Source organism: Canis lupus, chromosome 10, assembly GCF_048164855.1.
Source record: "Canis lupus baileyi chromosome 10, mCanLup2.hap1, whole genome shotgun sequence".
Classification (NCBI taxonomy): Eukaryota; Metazoa; Chordata; class Mammalia; order Carnivora; family Canidae; genus Canis; species Canis lupus.
The window spans coordinates 71,534,201-71,541,885 of NC_132847.1; the positions used below are offsets into that span (position 1 = coordinate 71,534,201).

The 7,685-nt window shown below is 40.8% G+C and overlaps 1 long non-coding RNA gene across 1 annotated transcript in view; it reads left to right on the forward strand.

Moving 5' to 3' along the window:
- LOC140641939 (uncharacterized) overlaps positions 1–7,478 on the forward strand; it is a 151,787-nt gene extending 144,309 nt beyond the window's left edge. Inside the window, exon 2 of the long non-coding RNA XR_012038535.1 lies at positions 7,132–7,478. This is a non-coding gene — a long non-coding RNA (uncharacterized lncRNA). The remainder of the gene's footprint in view (positions 1–7,131) is intronic.
- Positions 7,479–7,685: the final 207 nt, after the last annotated feature.

The window sequence follows — 7,685 nt, forward strand, 5'->3', positions numbered from 1 at the left end:
AGAATTGAGTTCTAGTTCTTCCTTATATATTACCAAATTACAGTTTGACTTTTCTCTATCTAATCCTACTCCTCTCACTCCTTTACAGGTGTTCCTGAGAGCACTTTCCAATAAACCACCTGCATGCAAATCTTGAATGAGAGTCTGCTTTTCAGAGCACTCAAACTAGGGCACTCAGAAATAACATTGGGATTTGCGGGAGGGAGGTGAACTGAGGTCTTGCAGCAATGTCAGAAGGAACAATGAGCTAGCCAATTTCAGGTAATAATAGCAACGTGCCCTCACTTCATAGTCTCTTGAGGTGGAAAAGTCTGGAGAAAACAGGTGTTAAGTAGCCTCTATGTCACCTGGATTTAACTCAGTTTCTATTTAGACATAGAATTCTTGTCCTCTCTTTAGGGATGTTCAAATTTCATAAAGTTGGGGCTAGGGAGAAGAGATAAGAATAGAATGAGCAGTAGTTTGAACATATTAGACCCATCCTATTTTCCTTTCTGGGATTCAGTCCCCTACCGATACAAAGGATCAATCAAATTAGATAATTTCTGAAGCATTATTTGGCTCTATCCAGCAGTGTTCTATTTCTTTCCAGAACTTCATCAATTCTTCTCCTGTCCCTTAAATGGGAGTTTGAGCCCTTATGTGCAATTAACAAAGTGATACAACTGTATCTGATAATCCAATTGGTTATTTTTGAGGACATTCATAGTGATCTTATTTGAAAAAGTCTAGAGCTTCATGAAGATTACAATCTAGGTTGTTAGACATACAATTAAATAAACAATATGAAAGGGTGGCAAATAATAGAGAAAGTACGGGATGCTGTGGAAACACAGGAGTAGAGGGGACTCATCAATACAAAGAAGTGAGGAAGGCCTTCTCATAAGAAATGTCCTTCAGACTGAGACTTGAAAAATAAGCCTCACTGACAGATAATGAAAGAAGTTCTGGACAGGTGAAACAGATGTGAAACACTAGACGCTTCAGTATACCTGATGAGTTTGAGCAACCGAGAAAAGGCAACCCTTGCAAAAGGGTTTTAACTGTGGTGGAAATTATAAAAATAAACACTGTGCATCTGAAAGAAGGGTTATCTTATATTTTTTCACCTAACTTCGCTTATGCCCTTATTTGAATATGTGGATCAGCAAACTTGCATCACCTAGAGACTTGTGAGAAATACCAATTCTCAGGCCTCACCGCAGGCCCACTGAATCAGAATCTTAATGGTAGGAAGGTCTAGGAATCTGTTTCAGTAAGCTCTTTGGGTGATTTTTATGGACACTAGACATTGACAATCACTATTCCATATCATTTCATGAGTCAAAACTACCCTTCTTTTTTTTTTTAAAGATCTTATTAATTTATTTATTTGAGAGAGAGAGAGAGACAGAGAGAGAGAAAGACAGAGAGAGAGAGCCAGCACAACAAAGGGAGAAGCACAGGGAGAAGAAGGAGAGAATCCCAAGCAGACTGCCCGCTGAGCATGGAGCTGACATGGGGCTTGATCCCACGACCCTGAGATCATGACCTATGCTGAAACCAAGAGTTGGACACTTAGTCAACTGAGCCACCCAGATGCCCCTCAAAACTACCCTTCTGATACATCTGATTCAAATCTTGATGTTTGAGCTTACATTCACAAAGACACAGAAATAAGCATCCAGTCCTGAATATTTGGTATTCAGAAGCCTGCCTCACATCCAAAACTCCAAATCCTCCTGCAAAGTCCCTAAAATTTGTGAACAAAACATGAGCTCACCAGACTCTAAAATATAGCTCTCAAGAGAGCATGATGTTTATAGGATTTGGGAATATCAATTATATGACAAAGACACTTTCCTCTCTGCAACTAGCCGACAATAGCCCTGTTTCTCCATAAATGTCACTAGTGGGGCAGGTCAGATATGATTTGGTTGGTGCTGCCATGTGAAATACCTTTTATGTGTCAGTTTTTAAATAAATGGAATAATTTAGCATCACCCTGATATCTTACATTAGCATGCTGAAACCCAGGCCACGATAAGAAAAACTGCCCTTCATTGCTAAGAGTCACGTTAGCACCTCTTTAGGGCAGTAAAGGAAAAGATAAATGATAATAGGAGAAAAAAAACACAATTTCCATCGTGCTTTCAGCTATGACTAAAGCCCAGTGTATGAGGCAGAAGCTTTTATGGAGAGATCATAACAGATAATGCATCATAAACACAACAAGCATCAAAAAGGACAAATAGCATGTCAAGAAGAAAGTCCTTCCATGGTAAGAGACTTCGTTAGTATACCTGGAAAATCCTCAAGGTAAAGGGCAAATCAAGCAATAACTTAGTGCATGGAATCTATAATATACAGCCAACCCCATCCCAAATGTTACTGTTTGTTTAAAGACTGAATTAATGCTTCCATTTTGCACTTCTTGGTTCATATGACAATTAAATACTTGAAGGAGGGAAAAAAAGCAGGTTATATGACTTCTGATAAGACTCCTAAAAAGGGGGAATTGTGAAGTAAAGAGCTTTGGATAAGAATGTCACTCTCAAGGAAAATGAAGTGAATTAAGTGTTTATAGTTGCCAATCCTGGACTCAGTTCCAGACTTTCTTAGGATAATTAAACCCAGTACAATGCTCTGAACAACTAAACTGTCTCTCATTTAGTAGGCCCTACTTTCCTGAGAAGGCAATCTGGCTTTAAACAGTAAAAGTGTTTCTTTACCAAACACTCATACATAGTTTATTTACTCTTATGCTTATCTATTGGTTTTAGTTTAAGGAAATTAGATATTTGTATTGATCTTCCCCAAACTAGATTGAAGTTCCAAGATGGCACTCACCATGACATAGACATCTCAGTTTTCCTTAAAGCACCTAGTGTCATGCTTGGAACGTAGAAGGCCCTAATTAGTCTTATTTCCTTTATCATGTTCTTGGATCACAACACATGAAAACCCATCTGGATTCTAAGGAAGAGTTTCAAAGCCTCAGATTAAGTTGGAGCTTTGACTCATGTTTATCTGATGCATTCAGATGTATTTGTGATGAATCAAGCTTTATCCATGGCAGGATTTCATGCAAAGTTCATTGGGATGCTTGGTAATGGTTCTAACAGGACAACAAAACCATACCTCTTTCCTCAAAATCTACTTTTTCCACAGCCACATATGGCACAGTATAATGGCATTGCTTTCAGAGTAAACTTTCTTGGGCAATAGAATAACTCTGTCTATGGATGCTTTAAATGGGTTATTTGGCCTGTCAGAGTAGAGAGAGCAACCGGAGTGCTTACCAAGGTCATCTGGGTCCTCATCCCAGCTCCCTATGAACTGCCTGTATGAGCTTAGTCAATTCCTTTCTATCATTGGTCTTTGTTGTATTGATCTGTATGATAAAGTGGTAGAAGTGACCTCTGAGGGCCTTTCAGCTCTAAAATGTAAAGATTTCTGTCAATTTTGAAATCACCTATTTTTGGTTTTACCATTTTTACACCTAATTTTGCTGTCTCCTGTAAGGCATGGGAAGCTTAAGTGTTATAAATGTAGTGTGATGGATGTTTAAATTTTCCATTAATAAGACTATTCATCAAATACAGGTTGTATTAATATAGCAACTAAAATAGAACAAATGCTAATTTTAATGCCTTATAATAAAGAATGTTGATGGGCTAATGGAGAGGAAGGTACAGGGATATGAAAACTCTAATGTGAGAGAGAACGGCCGTGTTGTGATGAGTGTGGCATAGATTAAAGGAAAGGGCTGGGGAGTTCAGAAGGGGAGTTGGTTGATTGATGGAAGAGGTGGCATTTTCATCCATTCTTGAAGGATCCGTGTTGTTTTTCACATTGAAGGCCTCCAAGAGTTATGACTGATACATAAAGTGTGATGACTATGAGAGGGGCATAAAATTGGAAATGAAGGTTAAGTCTGAATCATGAAAGGGAACCAGGGCTAGGTGTAGGAGTCTGGAATGTTTTAAAATTAGTAGCTATGAACCCTGGCTGTACGCTGGAATCACCTGGGGAACATTTAAAAATATTTGTGTTGTGCATCCTTCCTCAGAAACATATTTCATGGTCTGCATCAGAGCCCAGGTTGATATATATATATATATATATATATATATATATAGAGAGAGAGAGAGAGAGAGAGAGAGAGAGAGAGAGAGAGAGAGAAAGGGCAAACACACACACATACATGAGGAGAGTGGTGAGAGGGTCAGGGGCAGAGGAAGGGAGAGAATCCCAACCAGACTCCCATGCTAAGTGGAAAGCCAGATGTGGGGCTCAATCCCAGGACCCCACGATCATGACCTGAGCTGAAACCAAGAGTCAACTGACTGAGACACCCAGGCACCCCTCTATTTTCTTTTTAACTCCACAGACAAATGTCACATGCAGCTACAGGTGAGAATCAATCCTTTAGGTTATGATGGGGCCATGGAAGGTGGGAGGCAGGTGAAGGATAGAGCTAGTAATAGTTCTATACAAGGTAATAGTCTTGTAATAGATTGGAAAGAGTTGTACCCTCTTGGCAATTGATCTATGAATCTCTTTAGAAAGGATATCTTTCTTCTTAAAAGATATTCTTTATAGCAGAAGTCAGCCCTGGTTCCTGGCCAGATATCATAAGGAAGAAAGAGTCTCCTCTGCATAATTAAAGTGAGAAGAAGACCAGAGCAAAGGCTGGCACCACGGAGAAAGAGTGACCTAGACAGGCTGAGATGAAGAGGAGATCCCTGGGAAAGGAGGTCCATCTGATGGGCTTCTTTCAAGTGCAATGTTGTTGCTATGCTACATTGCTCTCCCTCAGGAAGTCATAAATCTTCAGTGAAATACCTAAGAAATGCAATGTACTGGCTGTGGTAGTACTTCTTGTGGAAGGTCATGGAAGACTAGATGGTTGTGTTGAGGATCTATTGGTGCTAAAGAGCTACCATGAACAACTAGCACAGCATATTCTAGGTTGGAGAAATGTAGAAGGGTGATTGCTGTGTCTTAGAGAAAGTTCTCAAACATGAATGAACCACAGAATCAATGAGGTCATTAATTATAAATGCAGCTGCCTGAGCTCAAAGTCAAACCTTATGCTAATGTTGGGTTTTGATGGTGTGGCTCAGTGCTCTGTACTTTTAACCTATTCTACAGGTGCAACCTGTGTCAGAAACCCTGAGTTTGGGCAAGATTTATATGAGGAATATATAAGAAAATGGGGAGATCTAGGAATATATAAGAAAATGGGGAGGCAGAGACGCTTAGAATTGCGAAGTTTTCCTAATAGTTGAAGACAGAGGGAAAAGAGATGCCTCAAGTCTAGGTATTAACAGCAGGTTTGTATGGAGAGGAGATGACTAAAAGAACAGAGTTGTATGAAACAAACAAACATTACCATCTGTCTGGGCCTGGCCAAAGACATAACAAACATCTGATTTTTTTTTTTTCTCCTTTCTATTTCTGTTGTCCCCTGGGACAGATAGCTCTGGGCCTCATGGAATTATGAATCAGAGCGTTCTGACATATGCAGCTAATAGAACATGCATTAGCTTTAAAATTAGGAGCTCTGTTCTGAGTGCCTATGATTTCATTCTTTATTCCAAGAATATTAGCCTCTCCTAATATAGAAGGGATGTGAAATTTTCATACAAGTTTCACTGATTCTCTCACAATGGATCCACTACCCATTTAGTATTTTCTCAGTCAATTCTATTCTCTCTACTCAGGAGATCACAGGAATCATTCCCTGCCAGCTTGATTTCTGAATTACTGAAACTATTAACCATAGTGTCTTTAAGTGAGGAGTTCTAGGGTGTATATGCCTCCTGAAATTAAATAAAAATGTGTGTGTGTGTGTGTGTGTGCACGCGCGCGCGCGCGTGTGTGTTTATTAGAAGTCTCCCTTCCTCCAGGGAGAGAATCCATGAGATTTTCCAAGAAGGCCACAACCCGTACATAATGCAGTGCCTCTGGGACATAAGAAAGAGCATGCTTAAATTCAAGTATTGGCTCTGTCTATGTGTGTAATTTGGGATGAGGCTATCACTCCAAGTTTTATTTCCACATAATATGGGGATATGAATTCAAATTATCTGGCATATTTAAACATGCCCAGTAGAAAGCCCTACACGCCATAAACAATCTGATGTACCCGGGAGGGGAGCACCATAACTGGATCCACCACACATTCCATTCTGGGGGGGGGGGGCATAAACAAAATAAATTTATTCACATTCATGGGATCATATTCATGATCCTTTTAACTGGAATATTGTGTCCATATAAATTAAAGTGTGCTCAGTACATTCACTATGAGAATTACCATGAGAATAAATGTAAGACCAATGGCATGGACCATAACGCCTACTGTTTACTGAGTGCTTACCACGTAAACGCTGTGTTTCACTTAAGCTTCACAGTCGCACTAGTTGGGTGTACTTACCTCCACTGCATGAATGAGGAAGGAAACCTGAGAGGGTGGGTGAGCCAACCAAGCTCACAGTGCCATAGCCAGGGTTAGCAATTGTGGGAAAGAAGAGCAATTTGCATGAAAGCTGCTCTCACTTCCCTGAAAAGACAGCCAAAGGGAAGGGAGGTTGCTTTTTTTCCCATGAGACTCCAGAAGGGAGGGGGACCACAATCAGGGAGCGCTTCCTTGTGAGGTTGAGAGTGTCTCATCATTAGAAATATTCAAGGAATCTGTCTAGGGGATTATGGATGAGATTCCGGATTCGGATGGAGGTATTGGGGTGCCCAAGTTAAGGAGTCTCTTCCCAAAGTTGGAGCCTGCATTTGCATGATAAAAAGTGATCTCTGTAAAATCCTCTGGAGGAAGTGGCCCTTTTGACTGGGATTTCACAGTTTGCCTTAAAGAAACCTGATGCATAGCCTGGTTCTGTCTGTGCACCCTCCTGAGATAAATAGTTGTTGCAGTGTCTGCTACTGATCTCAGATACAAACGATGCTAGTAAATGCTCTCAGCGCCCTTGGGAGGTGCACCTGAAAGGTAGTTTGTTTGTTAACTTCTGGCATAGGAGCACTTCCTTCAAACATTGGCTGGGGGAATCAAATGAGATAATGTATATAAAATTGTCTGACATATAGTAAGTTTTCAATAAATATTAGTTGAATCTATTTCTGTTCTGATAGGCACAGACAAATGCCACTCAGATCCCCTATAAGGAAGAGGATGCTACCCAGGTACTGGGAATGCAGTCACCAGAGAGCCTCCAACTCCAGTAACTCAGGTCCCAACCCAGCTGCTGAGAACTGGCTCCTGGAGCTCATACTCTGCTGGGAAAGTCTACGTCCAGAGACTGAGAGAGGTATAAACCCTCAGCCATTTGGATCTAATGAGGGACACTCCGACAAGCCCTTCTCCAGACGGACTGAGCCTTGGTCAGTCCTGCGTGGCTGTGCTTCTCCCTCTATCAATCCCACATCTTCTCTCTTCCTCTCATGTATATTGATCCCTAATAAACATCTTGCATTCTTAACTGCATCTCAGTGTCTGCTCCCAGAGAATCCATCCTGCAACATCGGCCCATATCCCACAAACCCATAAGTAAATTGAAAGATTCTCATGTCAGCTTCTTGGAGTGTACTACCTAAGCTCAGGTGTTTCTCTAGCCTTCAGTGTACTGGCTTATAGTGGGAGTCTTGGGCTAGGCAACCTCTATTGGTTCTTGCAGTGCTGACTCTGC